We start from the raw sequence: 22,424 nt of genomic DNA, 5'->3' as shown, positions 1-22,424 counted from the left end.
ATGTACTCTGGGGATGGCAGGGGGTACAGAGATACACACACAGTGATACCTCTCTCTCTCCCCCCCTCTATCTGTTTCTCTCTCCCTCTATCTGTTTCTCCATCTCTCTCCCTCCCTCTATCTGTTTCTCTCTCCATCTCTCTCTCCCTCCATCTCTTTCTCTCATCTCTTTCTCTCTCTCCACCTCTCTCTCTCCCTCTATCTGTTTCTCTCTCCATCTCTTTCGCTCATCTATTTCTCTCTCTCCCTCCATCTCTTTCTCCATTTCCTCTCCGCTCTCCATCTCTCTATATCCGCTCTCCGTTTCTCCGCTCTACATCTCTCTCTCTCCCTGTTCTCCATCTCTCTCTGCTCTCCCCCTGCTCTCCATCTCTTTCTCATCTTTCTCTCTCCCACCATCCTCTCTCTCTCTATATCCGCTCTCCATCTCTCTCTCTTTCCATCTGTCTCTCCGCTCTCCATCTCTCTCTCTATCTTTCCATGCTCTCCATCTCTCTCTCCATCCATCTCTCTCTCTCTGTTCTCCATATCTCCCTCTCCAATCCTCTTTCCTTTTCTGTCTCTCTCTCTCTCCCTCTGTTCTCCATTTCTTTCTCTCTCTCTCTCTCTCTCTCTCTCTGTTTTCTGCCTCTGTGCTCTCTATCTCTACATTCTCCATTTCTCTCTATGGTCTCCATCTCTCTCTCTCTGCTTTTCTGTCTCTCTCCATCCATTTGCCATCTCTTTATGGTTTCCATTTTTCTGTCGCACTCCATTCTCCACTCTCTATGTCCACACTCTCTCTTTTCGCTCTTTATATCCCTCCATCTCTCCAGTCTCCATCTCCACTTTTCGGTCATCCTCTGCCTCTCCGTATTACCCACTGCTTGCTTGCTGTCACATCTCTCACACCCTGTTATCCTCTTTGTCCTCCACAGCTTATCAGTCACCCCCTGATTGTCACCTTCTCTCTCCCCATCCCCACTGCCTCTCACTGTCATTCTATATACTTCCACCATCCATGATCCTGTGAGGCCATGCTCTTTGTCATGATCCCACACCCTTTTTCTGAAAGTTTGTGCACCCTGGCACCACTATCCACCCTTTCCCCTATCATGGTGCCCCCCCGTCATTTTTTTTCTGGATCAGCCCCTGCATGTGTGCAATTCCCGGATTAGCCGATCCTTGTGTGGCAGCTGCTAGTAGTGGAGGTGCCTCATGCGGCGCCACCAACCCCACCCGATCCTGGCTGCTGCTGGCATTTAAAAAAATAAATAAATACACATACTACCTGGCGGCGCCTGGGAGGACCCAGCATCCTCCACAGTCCACTCCTGCCTGCTCCTCTCTCATTGAATGTCGGGCGTGACATCATCAAGTTTACCCATCATTCAGTGAGGAGCATGCAGAGAGGATCCCTAGAAGAAAGAAGACAGAAGGAGAAGAAAAGAGAGGAAAGACAGAAGGAGTAGAAAGAAGACCAAGCAAATAGTAAGTAAAAGAAAGATTATGTTGGCAGACAGTGGCTGATTTAGGTGGAGGGCAGTGCACCTCCAAGTGTAAAAACATAATAATGTCTATGGGTGGGGGCAGAAGCAGCCTGGTTTGTGTGTAACACACAGGGCCATAACTACTGGTGTGCCAGTGGTGCCTTGCCCTGTGGACACACTATCTAAGCAGCAGTGTTTGCCCACCACTGGCCGCTATCAGCTGCACCCACTGATGATGAAGATGACAGATGGGGAGAGGAGGAGAGTGCAGCACAGAGAGCGCTCCTGCTCCAAGGCCCTCTCGGCCAGCCAATCAGAGCTAGCGGCCGGGACCAAATTTGAAATGCCTGTTAAGAGGGGAGCAGGAGCATGCTCTGCGATCTCCCCATCTGGTGGACTCATCAGCAACATCAGCTCCCCACAGCAGCAGTGAAGATTATAATGTAAGTGGCACTTTTGTGGGCATTATTTGTAAATTACACTACTGGGGGCATTGTGTGAAGGGCATTGTATAAGGGGCACTACTTTGCACATTGTGTGAGGGACACTACTGGAGGCATTTTATGTATAAGCAGGAGTACTGGGGCATTACAATATGTTCCATGTTGTGTAATGGGCATTACAGTGTGTGTGGTCTAATGCCGCATGGCCATTACGCTGTGTGGTGTAATGTGTAAAGGGCATTATGGTGTGCTTTACGGTGTACATTTTTGCAATGCTCCATCAGCGTGCACTATCCCTTCATGCAGTAATTGATACATCTGTGCAATGTAATTAATTATAGCATTGCGGATTGGGACAATTTTATCATATAAGAACTGCATCCGTATAAAAGAGCCCTGTCATCAAACAAACATTGTTAGTTTCAGCTTGGTAAAAGCTTTTGCACCTGTGGAATAACTGTCCGGCGCCCTCACGAGTCGTCCCCCCATCGCCATACGCCCCCCCCCCTTTTCATTAGGGTTGCTTTAAAAAAAAATCCAGGGCTGGTTGTCCTGCCCAATCTGCTCCTGGAAGCTGGTGTCTGATAGCGAAGTTGTTGAAAGCAACTTCCTTGTTCTGAGCTGTGCCTTTAAACCCCTTACCTTGCACTGATTGGGAGGGAGGACAAAAGGTACAATGCAACCCACGGCATGGACATAGGGAGCTACAGTCTGAACTAACAGGTGAGAGAACACAGAACAGGCCAGCAAAGGGTTAGCTTCAGTCTGGATTCTCCCCAGGTGCACAATCAATAAGTAAGCAATGCATATACTGATTGGCAGCATGAATGCAGACAGAACTGAGTCAGACTGAGACTGGAAAAACAGAGCAGAATCACAAGTCAGGTAAGCTTGAATAAGCAAATTTGTGACAGTCATAGGTGTATCGGCCAAGATCTAAGGAGAGCATAAGTTCCTTAGTTCATCATTGTCATGGGAATAATTAATCAGAAGTTGCATACTGGAACTGGACGTCTAGTTTAAGCTTCCAATACCACTGGCATTACATAAATATAATATATTTAGGTGTGATGATGACAGCACCTGGCAGGAACAAGTAGACTGAGGTTACCAGGAGCTGAGAGACCTTTCCCAGAGAAATGTGTAGAGCTTCTCAGAATCTCAATACCCTGACACTGCCAAGACTCCTGAGGATTACAAATCTTTATCTACTAAATACTGGATACGGGACTAGCTTTTCTACCTGGTCATCTTTTACAACCCAAAGATTGGACCTACAGCGATCATCATCATTCTACCCAGGTTTACCGGACAAGCTACCAGAATGATTCATCCATTATTGCATCATGCATCTGGAACCGGCCACCTGATAATATACTGCTGCTTTAAATAGAGACATCCCATCCAGCCATAGAAAAGAGTGGCTTGTGGTGTAATGAGTTCCACCACCTCTCCAGGACCACTTTAAGCACTGACCCCTATATCTGCTAAACATTCATTGCTGCAAGAACTAACCTTCACAAGTTATCTGGATTGCATTTGACATGCCTCGGCTCCACTCCTCTTTATAACTAATGGACTGCCTCATCTCCCTGCCATTCTTGCCTGCTGATTAGGTTATATGTGACTGTGTTGCTGATATTCCCTGCACTGCACAGTGGTGTCATGATGGACTGTCATTTCATGTGGGTTGTGTTCCGTCCATTCTCCATGTAAAATAAGCATTTCTAAAAAGATTGCAGTACTGATATATCCAATAAAGCCTGTTTGAATTGTGTCTTGCTTTCTGTTATCGGAATTAGACTTGGATCATGACCGCTTTGAACTGAAATGAATACACCATATACATGATAGATATAATGTTATAGAAGTTAATGCTTCCCTTCATACACTTGGAAAAATGAGCTGTAGATTAAAGCATAAGAAAGCTGGCAGAAATAGGGTTTTTGCAATTTGATAAAGCTGACCCTCCCCCGTCACACGAAGCAGAGAAATAACATTTCAGTACTCTCTAAAAAGAACAAGGATTTCTGGATAACTCTATATCAGTGGTGGCCAACCTGTGGCTCTTGAGCCTCATGCGGCTCTCCCCCTTGTAAAGTGCGGCTCCTGCTCCCACTGCTGCCCGCCGCCCACCGTCTGTCCCAGTCCCCCCTGCTGCCAGTTCCCTGAATCCCTTCTCCTTCTGAGGGGAGGAGAGCGCGCATCGCGCATCTCTCCTACCACTTACTGTGCATCCTTGTGACTGGGCCATCCGCCAATCAGAGCTCGTGGGCCAGCAGCCAATCAGGAGCCGGCCAGCGAGCTTTGATTGGTGGGCGGCCCAGTCACAGGGAAGTGAGGGGGGAAGTAGACGCGCGGTGTGCTGTGCTCTCCTCCCATCGGTGACATGACAGGAGGACTGCAGGGGAACACCAGACTGTCCTCTCCCCGCCTGGCAGCAGCAGCAACAACAGTGAGTGCTGCTGCTGGGAAATTTGCACTGTGGGGGCATAGCAGTTTGTGGCACTGTGGGGGCATAGCAGTTTGTGGCACTGTGGGGGCATAGCAGTTTGTGGCACTGTGGGGGCATAGCAGTTTGTGGCACTGTGGGGGCATTGCAGTTTGTGGCACTGTGGGGGCATACCAGCTTTTTGGCACTGTGGGGGCATACCAGCTTTTTGGCACTGTGGGGGCATACCCGGCACCATGTGGTGCCTACCTTGCACCGTGGGGGGCATATGTGTATCTGGCACTATTGGGAGCATATGTATATATGGCACTGCACTATTGGAGGCATATTTGTATCACACCCAAGGGGTCAAAATAGACTACGCCCCTTTTTTTGGCGCATGCGCCTTCGGCGCGCGCATGATGTCGGCTCTTTAGCTTGACTACCGATATTTTTCGGCTCTTTACCTCTGACTGGTTGGCTACCCCTGCTCTATATGGTCTTCCTCTGGGGAGGCCACACATATCATAGGTTTATTGCCCAGGATTGCCTACCTGACCCTCTCCTTCAGGGAGAAAATGCTCTGTTCCTGGACTTCCCTGGTAATGTATGATTGCCATCACCTGTGGTGAAACAACTTTCTTATTAATTAACTAGATCACCACAGGTGATGGGAATCCTACATTACTGTGGAAGTCCAGGAACAGAGCATTTTCTCCCTGAAGGAGAGGGTCAGGTAGGCAACCCTGATATTGCCTGACACTTTACTATACAGTGCTAGTAACTAGGGGCAAGTAACAAGACACATACTGTACCTCCCAACATGATCCTCTCTGCATACCTCCCAACTGTCACGATTCCGTCGGGACAGTCCCGATTTTCGGGTCCTGTCCCGACGTCCCACCCGCGGCAGGCATTGTCCCGCTGCGGGGGGGTGGCAGTTGGGAGACCCCCCCAATGTAGTAGAATAGACGCTGTGCGCATGCGCACAGCGTCTATTCTCGTATGAAAATGAGGTCGCGGCTAATTAGCATAAGCCGCGCCCTCATTTGCATATGCCACGCCCCCTTTCGCCGCGCGAGTGTCCCTACTTCGTCACATGAAAAGTTGGGAGGTATGTCTCTGGGAGGGACACAATGCTCTGTTCCTGGACTTCCCTATTAATTCATGATTGCCATCACCTGTAGTGAAACACCTTTCTCATCACTCTGTTCAAAACAGGTGATGGCAAATCATAAATTAAGAGGGAAGTCCAGGAACAGAGCCTTATGTCCCTCCTGGAGAGGGTCATGTTGAGATGTATGAAGAGACAGTCTGTGTGACAGGTTAATTAGCTGGCAATCATTTTGCATTAGGGGCCTGATTCTGGTTCACTTGTAAAAGCAAATTCTCTTTCTAATGGACAAAACCATGTGCACTGCAGGTGGGGCAGATGTAACATGTAAAGAGAGTTACATTTGGGTGGGGTTTGTACTTCAAACTGATATCTAAATGTGTAAAAATAAATCACACAGTATTTACGCTGCACAGAAAAAAAAAAAACTCAGCCATATCTAACTCTCTCTGCTCATGTTACATCTGCCCCCCTGCAGTGCACATGGTTTTGTCCATTAAGGAGAGAATTCGCATTTGCAAGTGAACCAGAATCATAGGTGAAGGGGACTTGAGTGGCATGTGGAGGGAATCTGATGTCATTTGTTGAGGGGTTTGTCTTGTTAATAACTTATGGCATATGGGTGGATCGGATGGGCATGTAAGGAGCCTGGCCTTTTGGAATGAGGAATTAGTCTGATCACATCAGGTCTCATAGTATGCCGGGGGAGTTGGTGGCATGTTAGAGTAATTAAGTAGCGGGATGGATTGATCTTCCTGTGCCCAACCCATTTACAAAGATATATAACTGGGGCCACCAAGGTGCTGGGGGCCCCACATGCCATTAAACCCCATCAAGATACAGTATCTTGTCTAGGGTCTTACCATAGGGTCTTAATACATCTCTACAAGGATCCGATATGATATCCCGGCGGTCGGGATCACGGCGGTCGGAATCCCGACACTGGAATCCCGACCGCCGAAATCCCGACAAGGGGGGGACATGGATCGCCCCCCCTTGCGGGCTCGCTGCGCTCGCCACGCAGCGGGCCCGGTGCCTCGCTACGCTCGGCACGCTATTATATTCTCCCTCTATGGGTGTCGTGGACACCCACGGAGGGAGAAAGTTTCGGGATTTCGGCGGTCGGGATTCCAGTGTCGGGATTCCGACCGCCGGGATCCCGACCGCCGGGAAATTAACCGCATCCCCTCTACAAAGGAGGCATTATACACATAATAGAGCACATTTTTTTGTATAGTTAAAGTAGTGGTGGGATTTTTGGTTCAAGCAGAATAGAAGTGAACGGCCGCAGCCAAAATCATCTAATACAATTTAGCAAAAATATGTTTTGTACTTTAAAGCACATTCCATTTCCTTATTTTTTCACATTTTCACATTTAAATACCACCTATATAATTCTACTCATCTAATCTTCAGCAAATACTATATGTATCTTCCAGAGACAGTTCAAAAGTAACAAAATTATAAAAAGTAGCATTTCCTTGTCAGTGGTAAGTACATAGAGTCCAATGTAGTTTTATATTCCTAAATTGGACACAACCATCATATACTAGTAAGCCCACTCGAAGCAAAAGCTTTGAAAGCTACTCTGCTACCTTCTGTGTTTGTGCAGGTTTTGAAAGAGTTGTAGTTTCACTCTCTGCCAGCAGATGTGTATATATATATATATATATATATATATATATATATATATATATATATATATATATATATAGTTTCCTGGTGTTGCTCAGCACTCCGGACGATAAAGCCAGCTACCGTGGTGCCCTCAATCAGATAATATAGTCCAAAATTCTAGCGTGTCTCCCAGGGGTCCCGGATAGAACAGAGAGCGGCACTCAAACGGATTTTGAGAAATCAAGGTTTAATTTTCAAGGTGGTAAAGGTGGCATCACATGGGCATCATCATCGACGTTTCAAGGCAGAGAGCCTTTTCATCAGGATGCGCTCAAAGTGCATATAGTGCTGTAGACCATCCGCCAATTCAAAGAGAGGATTGCGCTACACAAGTCAAGCATCAGAGCAGCATTGGGAGATAAGGGCTCGGACCAACCCGTAGCCAGGCATTGGAAAATATTCAACCACAGTCTCCCAAGCCTCAGATACAAAATGATAGACTGCATACCTGCCAACCTTCGTGGAGGAGACAGAGGACAAGCACTGCTTCGATTGGAAGCTAAATGGATCCACACGTTAGGAACTGTACAACCCAATGGCCTCAATGAACTGTTGCCCATGAACTGCTTCCTCTAGATTGTACCCTATGAACCGGTACCCAGGAACTACTCCATCCTAAACTTGGCATCACTGCCACTGCACTATCAGGTGCCCCTGTTGCCCAGTGTGGAACGCATCACCCATAGTTGCCCACCTCCCAGTTCCATATTTGAACTTTGCTCCCCACCTGTGTTACTACAGCCCAGCCCCTCCCCCTCTCTAGACACAGCATAGATGGGCATCCCCTGATGTGATTTACCTCCCCTTGTGGATTTCCATACTTGTTGACTTGTTAGTTCTATTATGAGTTGCCGTTTTTACCATGCCTCTTGCCTTCTCTCCTTTTTTTTTCCTACTCTCACTTCCCGTCTGCACACATCACCTAGATTCTGCACACTAGACATGCGCACTCGGACACTGCTTGCCACATACACCCGTTCAGGTCTTTCTCACGTGGGTTTTCACGGCTGTACTCACTCACACATTCACATGCACTACACATTTTTCAGCACCCAGCACTTTTGCACTCTGCACCACAGATCGAGTTCATTAGTCACGGCGCTGTCCAACTCGGCACTGCCTTGCCTCAGTTACCTTCCCTGCATGCTCCATTCTGTCCCCTGTGGCTCTTGTGATTTTAATCTTGTCCCTAACACCAAGGTTTTTTTCTTTCCGTATCCACAGTTTGTTTATTTGGTTACCATAGTAACCGTTACACGGTGATTGACACTCACTCCCATGTGACATTACACACGCGCTGGTGCGCCGATGATGTCATCACTTCCTGGACTGGGAGTGCAGCACAGGTGGTGGGAGCACTAATTGACTGTCTTTTATCTGATATAAATTTAAGTATGTATCACTTTTTTTGCCATGTCTTGATAAAGGGTTACCAGCCCAAAACGTTGACCCACACAGCCTTGTGTTTGTTGATTGATTTACTTTGAAGTCTGCCGCCGCGCAGCATCACAAATCTTGCGAGTGACCTCGGACGTATTACATATATATATATATATATATATATGATTAACAATCAGCTTCCCCTGACTCATGCTATTCCATACAAAGATGTTGGTGCTCATTGTGAGGTATAACAAGAGCTTACAACCTATTATGTCTGGGTTTTGTGTTTTTCAGGAAGAGTTCTGTGCAGCTGTTATTGAGCTGTTATTGAAATGATGTCATCTGAGTTGAAAGTAGAACACGGCAATACAAACTGTGTGAACAGTCGTTGCACAAACTAAGTCATCCTATGCGATACTCTTAGTGGGATCACCACTGAATTAGTTTAGTTCTATTTGATCCTTATATTAATGATGCAACATCAGCATAATTATGTAAGTAAACATGCCTAAACCCATATAAATAAAACACATTTGAAAGATGTGACTGTATAAATTACAGGTACCGCATGTTACACATCTGTCTCTATAAAGAATGAAGAGAGCTGTGGACAGACACTTGCAGAACTTCATTTCAATGTCTTTAATCCTGCACAGTGCATCAGAATCATCTTAAAACTGTTTTTAATCTGGTTTCCATGCATTCAGGAGGATTAAATCAGAGAATGCAGCTTAGAAGTCTTATCATCATCAAATGCGCAAGGTGTTTACAATGGAATACATACAGATCAGAATCAGAAGACAAAAATTGGCATCCTGAATACCGACTAAGGTCTGTTGAGTATACCTGTACTTGCCTTCTTCCTGTCCTCCTAATGGTCTCTACCTAATGCTTAACCCAACCTCCCCCCTGAAGCCTTACCCTTCCTCTTAGTTCTTTATCCCTGACTCCTTGTAGCCAAACTTAATCCATGACTGCCTATAGTCTAACGCTAACTCACATCATACTGCCAAACCTAAACTGCCCTTCCTAACTTACGATTGGGATCCCGCCAGTTGGATTTCCGGTGTTGCCAATGACAGCGATTTTGGTTTTTCGGCATTGTGTTCTAACCTCGAGTCAGGACTGCGTTGCTGGGATTTTAACTGCTGAGAACTTGATCTGTGGTATATTAACAGTAGCCTATTACAACCTACTATAATGCACCTAAAACGACACAAACACACACAAAAAAAATTAGACCACACTGTATCAAACCAACCAAATCTTTATTTACTAGTTGTGTCCTAGTTGAAGTGTAACCAGACACCAAAAGGGTAAGTTTAGGATCCCTAGATTTATGAAAGTGGCCTGGGTGCTCTAAGAGGCCTCTTTGCTCTACATCCTGGTGCAGTGGCAGATTCAGGGGGACACACCAAGGCATGTTCCTTCCCTGTCGTTTAGGTGATATTATTTGTTTAACATTTAAACAGCTACAATTATAGGCAGCCAACCCGCATAGCACCAGGAGCTGGGATCTGAATTCAATATGTCACAGGAGCCGAGACCCACATACCACTTCTCGCAGAGCCCGGAGCAGATTACCACCAGGAACCACATACCACCTCTCTCATGGAGGCCAGGAGCTGCATACAGCCGGGAGCCAGAGGTCTTGCATGGCACAGGAGACCATGCAATGGTGCAAACCTAACACATAAGGAGCCCTGGCACCTCCAGAAAACATTGGGCAGTCCCTCTTAATGGGGATTCAGAGACACAAAGAGGACTCTTTCTTGGGGTAATAGAGTAAATGTGGATATGCACACTTATACCAATGCCCCCCCCCCCCATCTACCATATCACTCACTCACTCCCCCTCTCTTTTATGCTGACTCACTCACCTCTCTCTCTTTTTACCCCTGCACTCCACCCCCCCTCACTCAGTACCCCCTTACTCACTGTTCCCCCTCCCTTCTCACACTCCCTCTTCTCTCTCTCCTCCGTCTTTTCACTGTCTCCTCCCACACTTCCCCTTTTCTCTCTGCCCTTCTCTCTTCCCTCTGTCTCTCTCCCCCTGATCAAGGTCTCTCTCATCCCTACTCCTTTTCTCTCTCTTTCCCTCGCTCACCATCTCCCTCTCCCCCCTTCTGTCTCTTCCTGCAGCCACTGCTTTTCTCCACCACCTCTTTCCTATAACTCACTGCCATTCACTCTCCTACTATCGCTCCTTTTCATGACTCTCTACTATCAACCAATACCTCTCCCTGTTATCCCTCACTTCCTTGTCCTGTAACCATTCCCTGATCTCTCACTGCTTTTCACTGTCATGTTAACTCTCTCTCTCTCCTTGTCACCCGCTGTATCACCAACTACCTATTTCCCTCTCATTCCTGTCACTCCACCTTCACCGTCTGTCTCCATTCATCTTTTCTCTGTCACCCACTGCCTCTTCTTATCATTTCCTTTTGAGGCCATGCTCTTGTTGTAAAGCCATGCCCACTGTTTCGAGAGCACACACAAAAAATCCCTCCCCTTCCCCAGGAATCCTGGGATTGAGCATTTTTCAATCCCCAATCACACCAGTGCGTGACAGCATTAGGGCTTTTAGTTAATCAGACAGAGAGTTCAGTGTTCAGACTGTGCAGTCTGTAGGTGTCGGTTGTAATGGATTAGGTAACTCACTGTAGTATGTTGATTGCAGCCCTTTTTGGTGGAGGTAGGGAAGATAGTTTGCCATCCTACTGTTTCTCTCTGGTATATCTCTGATGTTCATATTAATATTATCTTCATACTTTACTTAAACATACTTCACAGCCCAACATATACTGATTAAGAAGAACACCCCCGGATGGGTACAGGACTGATTGCTAATAACAATCTCCCTATGAAACTCCACCCACAACAAAATGTTTTCCTTAGGTGTGAATATGAAAAGTCCAGTTCCACCACTAATACACTATGATTTCCTGTATAGGCACAGGCTGAAGTAGGAATTTCTAATTAAAAAGTATAGTCTATTTTCCAATTACTGATGATTTCATTAGGCATCTAAACATTGGAAGAGTGAGAGATAAAATCCAGTTACCTGATGAAGACAGAGAGAAGATGGGGTCACATCAACTGAAGTATCTCCGATGTTCATATTTATATTATCCTCATACTTTACACTAACATACTTCATAGTAAAGCAATGTTACCTTAACAAAATTGGGTTGCAGAACCCAAAACACTAGTGTAGCACCCCCCATATTCTCCCTGACCCTAACCAGTTACAGGAGGCCAAGGTTTGGGAAACATAATTACTTTGCCTCAAACATCTTCAGATGTGGGCTTTAGAGATTACCCAGATCTTCAGATAATCAAGTTGAACACAGATTGAGAAATAGTACATAGTAATAATAGTAGAAATCAGGAATATTGTGGCAATTATACAAGGACAATGATTCATAAAGTCTGATGTGGTAATAGCTATTATATGCATCTTATTTCTTATACCCTTTCACGATGCACAAATAACACGGGTCAGACCCAGGTTGCTGCCAGGTGGACCCAAGTCGAAGTGCAGTGTGAACGCACCACACCAAGTAACCCGGGTCACACAATCCAGCATTTCAATCTGGGTTACAAGAAGGGTTAAACCCCGGTTTGCCCTCTGTATAATGGACGACCTGGGTTTAATGTGAATGCGCCTGAGCCGCGTTGGACCTGGGATCCTGTCTATGTGATCAGAATGGGGTACTTTACAGGCTGACCATATAAACTGTCATGGGATTTCACTAACATCAGGGTAATCTGGACCATTTACCAAGTTAACTATTTGTCTTTTTTTGAAGAAAGGTATATTCTAAAATGTTCCTAGTCCTACTCCGTTGCTACATTTCCTGTCTGGAGTTGGGTGATGTTCGTCACAGTCATAGCTCTGACTGTTGTTAATGGAAGTGTGATATACAAGAGGAAGGAAGCCAACTTACATGATTAAAGCAAGAGGTCATGACTGTCTACAAATAGTCACACAATACACTGCATCCTCGTGTGCTTCATATACATAAATGTTTGGTTGAACTTTCATTGGCACAGAAAGTTTTAATTCAATGTGCTACAGATTCTGTTTGAGCAATGGTGAAATAGTGACAGGTACAAGATGTTATTGTACTCTCATTCCTTCCTTTACCTTTACTCAAACTCCTGAGTCAGAGGAGGAATTAGGAAACAAATTCACAAGGCTTTCTAAAACCTTGGAAGAATAGAGCTTCTCATCACCTGTATTTAAGCAGCATCGGACCCGTAATTTCCAAAATCTTTCTATGATTCAGAATAAAGGTGATAAAAGAAACAGTACAATCAGATGCGATTCGACGCGATTTTCGGCAAAATCGCATCGAATCGCATGCAAAGCGATTTTGCATAGGATTCAATGTTAACAAGGTCCTGTTCATTTCGCCACTAACCAAGTGGGCATAGAGTTGATTTTAAATAGCGTGGCGAGCCCGAAGCATGGCGAGCGGATGCGGAATACATTTTAAGTAATCCGCGGCCCCTCGCCATGCTTCGGGCTCGGTGGCTCGCTGCGCTCGCCACGCTATATAAAATCAACTCTATGTCCACTCGGATAGTGGGGAAATGAACAGGACCATGTTAACATTTTATCCTATGGAAAATCGTATCGCATACGATATCGCATGCGATTTTCCGACCCGATCTTAAAATCGGGCACCCAGTTATTACACAAGTACAAAATAAACTTGTTTATTGAACATGAATTGAATAACAGATAGTGTACAGGAACTGTGGAGAGTTCTCAGCACTATATAATATGGATAACAGCAATCTTTGAGTAGGAGCCAGTCAGTAGTGGATTTTGCAATGATGCTTCTAATACCCCCTTTCACACCAAGAAGCAAATTACCGGGTTAAAGCTTTTTAACCAGGTAATTTGCTGAAAAACACGTGTTTTTTGGTGGTGTAAAAGGGTCAACACGGGTCTTAAATCCGGCACTCAAAATTGCCGGATAATTGCCGGGTGGCCGATGTGAAAGGGGTATAAAGCTGGCCATACATCTATAGATTTAGTGTCCAATCTGGCTAGTTGGAAATGGATGAAAGCAAATGACCGTTACGGTCCTTCAGATATTACCAGGTTTTTGGTCCAACCAGCCAGATCGGACAATAAATCTGTAGATGTATGGCCAGCTTTAGCAGCAAGTAGTGTAGATAGGGTGTGGATCATTATGTCGACACTCAATAGGTCAACAGGCAATCAACAGGCAGTCTATGTCAACAAAAGGTTGACCCAAGCAACATATTGATATGTAAATGGTTGACATAAGTTCTTTAAATTGTGTCTGTTGACATGCATGATTCTAATTTTCAATAGAACAGTTTAACACGAGTCTGTGAATGATGAAAAGCAGGACTGACTGGAACTTGTAGCATTAAGAGGCGGGGGGGGGGGGGGTCCCGCACTGCACACCCTGCACTTGGGATGTGCTACCTAGCTGAGACTCAGTACCCCAACATTGAAACGAGAGCAGCTGCACAATACAGAAAATTTGGGTAAAAAGCTGACCTATATCAAGTAACATCAAAACATCGACCCGCACAAGGTCAACATTGACAAAAGGGCGACATGGAAAAAGGTCAACACATGGAAATGTCAACGCGTGTTTTCACTGGGTTTTTTGTCAATGTGTAGTTCCCAATTGTCGTCCACATGGATCATAAAGCATGAAGAAGTCCAACAAACGAAAAAAAATCATGAACAACTCATGTTCACCATTGCCATGTTGTCATACTGCATGTGCGGACCTTTTGTCAGTGTTGACCTACTGTATGTCGACTTTTACTCCATGTCTGGCTCAGCTGGTACGCTCGTGGATAGGATGAAAAATACATGGGTCTGACTGTATTATGGCCCTACTACAAGCTATAGGATGATGCAATACAATCCAGGTGTGACCAATTCCACCCAGGCTAATCCTACGTAGTGTGCCCAATATGGCTGCCTTACCTGTACCCTAGTACCGATGCTGCTCTCCATAACCTAGTTCCGAGGTCACTCTCCCTACCTACCATATGTCCTGGCCATATCTGTTATGTCACTTCTTGCCTTCAGGCCTCCTTATCTGCACCTCATTTACAGTTTATCTACATCTCTGCTGCTACGTACACCAAGGGAATTTAGGTATTTTTACAGTGGTCACAAGCCAAAAAAACGGATAAGGCGCTCCCACTTGGGATACAAGGATGATGTAAAAGTTCCTTTTCTTTTTTCTTCTTTTTTATTTTTTGACAGTTGAGAAGTCCTCTAGGAGCTTATTTTATACCTCAGAGAAAACACAAAAGAAATACACTCCTCATAGGCCCTTATTCTGATCGGTGCGGCCGTAGCCGCATATGCGGCTCCGACCGCACCAGACGAATCCCCGCCTTCCATACGGATCGCCACGGCCGTCCGTACGCGGCCATGTGGCGATCCGCATGATTGTGGACGGGGATACGCCTCCTCCATGGTGGGAGCAGCCCCTGCATTCGATGGTCGCCGAACATCGAATGCAGGGCCGCACGCTCCACCAGGTCCCGCAACACAAGACCACACGGACACTTGTCCGTGTGAAATCTTGTATGGGGGCGGGCAGCTGACATCCGGCGATGTCAGATGCCCGCCCTGTACCCACGCGTCATAGCCTCATTAGCATGCGTACGCCCCGCGTTTGCATGGGAACGCCCATGAAACGCGGGGCGTATGCATATGCAAATGAGGCTTCGTAGCCCCTCACGCCCCTATCCACCCCCTTTGCGGCGGACAAAATACGTGTACGGCGATTTCGGCTGCACATGCGCAGAGTGGCCTCTGCACATGCGCAGACCGAAAACATCGGCGGAACGGCCGCATGCGGCCGTTACCGCTTCAACCAGAATAAGGGCCATAGTGCAAACCATCTGAAAGAAATGTATCAAAAACTTTCTCTTTTTCTATAGATATTATTCCGTACCATAAATGAGCCTTCACTTAGGCCACAAGATGTCTCGCATATATAAATCAGGAATTGGTGATCCAATCAATCTCTCCAAATTCTCAGGTATACCTCGGGTTAGAAAATTAAATGCTCCACATAGTGTGAATATGTAAACATTTATTTATAAAAACAAAACATATAAAAACAGCCAACTGGCATAGTACCGTATCTGGCCTTATAATCAAGGCTATTGGTATCGCATATACAAGAGAGAAGACGTATCCTGGAGAGATCCCGGGTCTCTGCAGAAGGTCCACCCTCTAGAAATGACTCCAAATGATGTAAAAGCCAGGTAAGTTCAGATTCACGGCACCAAAGTCCTGTTGGTCCCCACCAACGCGTTTCTGCTTGTAAATAAGCCTTCCTCAGGGTGTGCTTGTGCATGCTATGTGTAGGGGTTTATATACCCAGCATACCTTATCACTCCTCCCTCTTGCAAGTTCTCATGGGAGGTTGATTACAACAATAAAATTTATCAAAATACACCGAGAAATACACCTATTAGAACATTTGTTAAAGATCATACAAATCTTAATTCATAAATATTAAAATTCCAAAGTATAAAAACTGCTTACATTCATTTAAAGTTTATCCATTCGTTTCAGACCGGAAGTGGTCATACCCGGAAGTAAATATCCGGGCGAGTCTCTAGCAAGGATTTCCACCTAACACCATTCCGAATAAATTAAATCTTATTGCGCATAAGCTCCCCATGCTATTAAGATAGCCGTAGGGTAATCTCTCTGGTATAAGCGCGCTCCGGTACGGAAATTCCGTTTCCGGAAGCGCGTCATCTCCTTATCGTCGGTCTGGAGTTCTGACACGCATCTGCGTGTCATATGCCGGATGTATCTAGTGTTACATCTAAAAACACCTTCCGGGACGGGATCTCCGCTCCCGGATGTGGTGTATGCAATCTGTATGGATCCTCTGCATATCGTGACACGCATATGCGTGTCAGAAACCGGGTTTGCTTCCTCATTCTATACGTATCTATTGCCTGTCAGATGACAACTTTATCCAATTATATGTTTGCGTTCCATACTGTTAGCAAGCCCGGAAATGAATATATACAGAGTACATAGTATAAATACAATTCCACATGATACATAATTAAGAAATATTGTCTGGAATAAACTAAAAGTGTTTTAATGCAATACTGGTTTTATTAATAGAATTTGTTTTTATTTGTAACTATAAAAACCATTTCGAAATCACTATTCATTCCTGACGGTTCAAGGGTTTCTACTTCATAGATCAGTTTCATTTCATTTTTTGCCAAGAAAATTTCTGTTCCTTTTACTCTCCAGTTGCCCTCTATCTTTTTAATACCCATCATATATTTGATTCCATCTACTGAGCAATTATGTTTCTCTTTAAAATGTTTTGAAACACTGTGATTAAGGAAACCCTTTTTAATATTTCGTATATGCTCGCCCCATCTTTCCCTCAATTTCCTCGAGGTGCGGCCTATATATTGAAGATTACACTTACACTCAATAAGATAAATACAGTTGCTGCTATTGCATGTCATAAAATCACTTATAGGGAAGCATTTCTTATTTGTACTGGATTCAAAATTTAAAATCTTGGGATCTTGTCCTTTGTGTGTCCTGCATACCAGGCATGAACCACACCTATGAAAACCTTTTGTCTTTATACGGTCTGAGGTTTTGTTTGGAATTGCACTCTTAACCAACCGGTTTCTGATGTTACCTGATTTTCTATAAATAAACTTTGGTTTGTTGGGAATAATTTCCTTTAAGATAGGATCTGCTTTTAATATATGCCAATGTTTAGCTATGATTTTTTCCATAGTTTTATATTGAGAATTATATGTTGTTATAAAAGGTACTATAGGTTTGTTTTCTTGTTTTTTCTCCTTATATTTTAAAAGATTTTCCTGTGGAATCTCCCCCATTTCATTTATAAGGGTCTCTATATTATGCCCATTATACCCTTTATTTATAAATTTATTTTTGGTAGTTTTAACCTGTTCTAAAAACACATCTTTTTTTGAGCAATTTCTACGTATACGTTGTACCTGGCCTTTAGGTATATTTTTTAGCCACTGGGGGTGGTGTTGGCTAGTTACTCCAATATATGAATTGCTATCTGTTGGTTTGTTAAAATTGCGAGTATGTATCTTACCCTCTTCTATAAAAATAGTGAGATCCAGAAAATTTACCTCATTCCTACTGCTAGTAAAAGTTAAATTGATATTTGCTTCATTTTGGTTAAGGTGCTCACAGAATATTGATAGATCCTCCTGATTGCCCTCCCAAATAAAAAAGATATCGTCTATAAAACGTATCCAAAGGGAAATGTATTTTAAAAATGGGTTGTTTTGCCATATATTAGTATCCTCCCACCACCCCATGAAGAGATTGGCGTAGGAGGGTGCAAAACGTGAACCCATTGCCGTACCTTGTACTTGCAAATAAAATTGGCCTTTAAACCAAAAAAAATTGTTATTTAATAAAAACATAGCAGCATCTTTGATAAAAGCAGTACGGTTCGGGTTATTATTATCTGGGTCTTTGGAGAATGTATATTCCAGAGCCTCGACACCTAGGGAGTGTTTAATAACAGTATACAAAGAGGTGACGTCTGCTGTCACTAAGCAGCATCGGTCTGTAATGTTGGTACTCTTCAATTTGTTAATAACATCTATGGTATCTTTTACATAGGATTTTAATTTTAAAACTTCCGGTTGTAAGAAAAAATCTAAAAAATGACTAAGATTGGATGAAAGTGACTCTGTGCTTGCAATTATAGGCCTGCCAGGGGGTTTCTTTAAATCCTTATGGATTTTAGGCAGTATATAAATTACTGGCATAACTGGATGATTATTAACAAGATATTTACTTTCCTGTTCATTGATGACTTTTAGAGTTTTATACTCCTCGACTAACTTAATAAGGTTTTTTTCTATTCTTTCTGTGGGGTTCCCTTTTAATAGCTTATAAGTTTCTCTATCCCCCAGAAGTCGGAGAATTTCCTTTTCATAATTTTCTGTATTTAAAACCACCGTACCTCCACCCTTATCGGCTGGTTTAATAGTAATTCCCACATTTTCTTCTAAACTTTTCAGGGCCTCTCTTTCTTTTTTAGTTAAATTAGATTTGCCTTGATTTTTCGGTTCTACTTTATTCATATCTGAACATACTAGTTTGTTAAAACTCTCTAAAAAACTGCCTCGACTGAACGTGGGATTGAACGTGGATTTAGGTTTGAAGCTATACGTTCTTAAAGGACTTGTATTCTCTCCATTTTTCTCTTCTGTTGGTCGATTATGAAAATACCTCTTGAGGCTCAATAGTCTAACAAATTTCTGTATATTAATATAGGTCTCAAACTTATTCATTTTGCTCTGAGGGGCAAATTTGAGGCCCTTCTCTAATATTTTCTCCTCGTCCGGTTTTAATTGGTAACTACTAAGGTTGAAGACCTTCGTTTTCACTTCCATATTATCATCCTGTGTATTATTTTGTTCAGGGTTAATTTCAACTCCACTTTTTTTAAGTTTTTTCCCCCTCTTACCTCTCTTTTTGGTTTTACATTTTTTTACTACTAATATCTTTGATTCCTCCTCCAATTCCGTTCTAAAAAAGAAGGCCTTGTCATGGGTTCATATCTATTTTGGGTGAAATCTCTGTCCCTATGGTCATCTTCATATGTCCTATATGCTCTATTTCCTGATTGGTGACCATATGATCTATTATTGGTCCGATGATACATATTTTGTCGTCTTTCTCTGTCTGGATACCTTCCAATGTTATAATCTTCTGAAGAAATAATTGGGACAGATATGATTATAACATTGGAAGGTATCCAGACAGAGAAAGACGACAAAATATGTATCATCGGACCAATAATAGATCATATGGTCACCAATCAGGAAATAGAGCATATACAGATGGGGCAAGCCTTATGCTTGCTGGCGAATCGCCAGCAGCATGCCGCTGGCGATCCGCCAGCAACACGGCGCGCCATCTGACTGAGACGCACGTGCGTCCCCCACGCACGTGCGTCTCAGTATCCGGGCGGCCGGCGGGCGAGGCGGACGCAATACTGTCCGCCTCCCGCTCGAGGGGGGCTGGGGGGACCCGAGGCGGCTGTGGGGGGGTGCGGGCGCCCGGTGTGGGCACCGGGCGCCCGTCGGAAGGGGACGGCAGCACCGTCGGAAGGGGACGCGCGCGCACCTCGTGCGCGCGCGTCCCCTTCCGACACACAGATGGCGCCGGAGCAGGGAATGGCGAATGGCGTCGCCATCGCCATCCCCTGGAAAGATGAGCCCGGCCCCATCTGTAGGACATATGAAGATGACCATAGGGACAAAGATTTCACCCAAAATAGATATGAACCCATGACAAGGCCTTCTTTTTTAGAACGGAATTGGAGGAGGAATCAAAGATATTAGTAGTAAAAAAATGTAAAACCAAAAAGAGAGGTAAGAGGGGGAAAAAAATTAAAAAAAGTGGAGTTGAAATTAACCCTGAACAAAATAATACACAGGATGATAATATGGAAGTGAAAACGAAGGTCTTCAACCTTAGTAGTTACCAATTAAAACCGGACGAGGAGAAAATATTAGAGAAGGGCCTTAAATTTGCCCCTCAGAGCAAAATGAATAAGTTTGAGACCTATATTAATATACAGAAATTTGTTAGACTATTGAGCCTCAAGAGGTATTTTCATAATCGACCAACAGAAGAGAAAAATGGAGAGAATACAAGTCCTTTAAGAACGTATAGCTTCAAACCTAAATCCACGTTCAATCCCACGTTCAGTCGAGGCTGTTTTTTAGAGAGTTTTAACAAACTAGTATGTTCAGATATGAATAAAGTAGAACCGAAAAATCAAGGCAAACCTAATTTAACTAAAAAAGAAAGAGAGGCCCTGAAAAGTTTAGAAGAAAATGTGTGAATTACTATTAAACCAGCCGATAAGGGTGGAGGTACGGTGGTTTTAAATACAGAAGATTATGAAAAGGAAATTCTCCGACTTCTGGGGGATAGAGAAACTTATAAGCTATTAAAAGGGAACCCCACAGAAAGAATAGAAAAAAACCTTATTAAGTTAGTCGAGGAGTATAAAACTCTAAAAGTCATCAATGAACAGGAAAGTAAATATCTTGTTAATAATCATCCAGTTATGCCAGTAATTTATATACTGCCTAAAATCCATAAGGATTTAAAGAAACCCCCTGGCAGGCCTATAATTGCAAGCACAGAGTCACTTTCATCCAATCTTAGTCATTTTTTAGATTTTTTCTTACAACCGGAAGTTTTAAAATTAAAATCCTATGTAAAAGATACCATAGATGTTATTAACAAATTGAAGAGTACCAACATTACAGACCGATGCTGCTTAGTGACAGCAGACGTCACCTCTTTGTATACTGTTATTAAACACTCCCTAGGTGTCAAGGCTCTGGAATATACATTCTCCAAAGACCCAGATAATAATAACCCGAACCGTACTGCTTTTATCAAAGATGCTGCTATGGTTTTATTAAATAACAATTTTTTTGGGTTTAAAGGCCAATTTTATTTGCAAGTACAAGGTACGGCAATGGGTTCACGTTTTGCACCCTCCTACACCAATCTCTTCATGGGGTGGTGGGAGGATACTAATATATGGCAAAACAACCCATTTTTAAAATACATTTCCCTTTGGATACGTTTTATAGACGATATCTTTTTTATTTGGGAGGGCAATCAGGAGGATCTATCAATATTCTGTGAGCACCTTAACCAAAATGAAGCAAATATCAATTTAACTTTTACTAGCAGTAGGAATGAGGTAAATTTTCTGGATCTCACTATTTTTATAGAAGAGGGTAAGATACATACTCGCAATTTTAACAAACCAACAGATAGCAAATTCATATATTGGAGTAACTAGCCAACACCACCCCCAGTGGCTAAAAAATATACCTAAAGGCCAGGTACAACGTATACGTAGAAATTGCTCAAAAAAAGATGTGTTTTTAGAACAGGTTAAAACTACCAAAAATAAATTTATAAATAAAGGGTATAATGGGCATAATATAGAGACCCTTATAAATGAAATGGGGGAGATTCCACAGGAAAATCTTTTAAAATATAAGGAGAAAAAACAAGAAAACAAACCTATAGTACCTTTTATAACAACATATAATTCTCAATATAAAACTATGGAAAAAATCATAGCTAAACATTGGCATATATTAAAAGCAGATCCTATCTTAAAGGAAATTATTCCCAACAAACCAAAGTTTATTTATAGAAAATCAGGTAACATCAGAAACCGGTTGGTTAAGAGTGCAATTCCAAACAAAACCTCAGACCGTATAAAGACAAAAGGTTTTCATAGGTGTGGTTCATGCCTGGTATGCAGGACACACAAAGGACAAGATCCCAAGATTTTAAATTTTGAATCCAGTACAAATAAGAAATGCTTCCCTATAAGTGATTTTATGACATGCAATAGCAGCAACTGTATTTATCTTATTGAGTGTAAGTGTAATCTTCAATATATAGGCCGCACCTCGAGGAAATTGAGGGAAAGATGGGGCGAGCATATACGAAATATTAAAAAGGGTTTCCTTAATCACAGTGTTTCAAAACATTTTAAAGAGAAACATAATTGCTCAGTAGATGGAATCAAATATATGATGGGTATTAAAAAGATAGAGGGCAACTGGAGAGTAAAAGGAACAGAAATTTTCTTGGCAAAAAATGAAATGAAACTGATCTATGAAGTAGAAACCCTTGAACCGTCAGGAATGAATAGTGATTTCGAAATGGTTTTTATAGTTACAAATAAAAACAAATTCTATTAATAAAACCAGTATTGCATTAAAACACTTTTAGTTTATTCCAGACAATATTTCTTAATTATGTATCATGTGGAATTGTATTTATA

This window comes from Crinia signifera, chromosome 3 (assembly GCF_055691185.1).
Source record: "Crinia signifera chromosome 3, ASM5569118v1, whole genome shotgun sequence".
Lineage (NCBI taxonomy): Eukaryota > Metazoa > Chordata > Amphibia > Anura > Myobatrachidae > Crinia > Crinia signifera.
Note: the sequence above shows the minus strand (reverse complement) of the source record.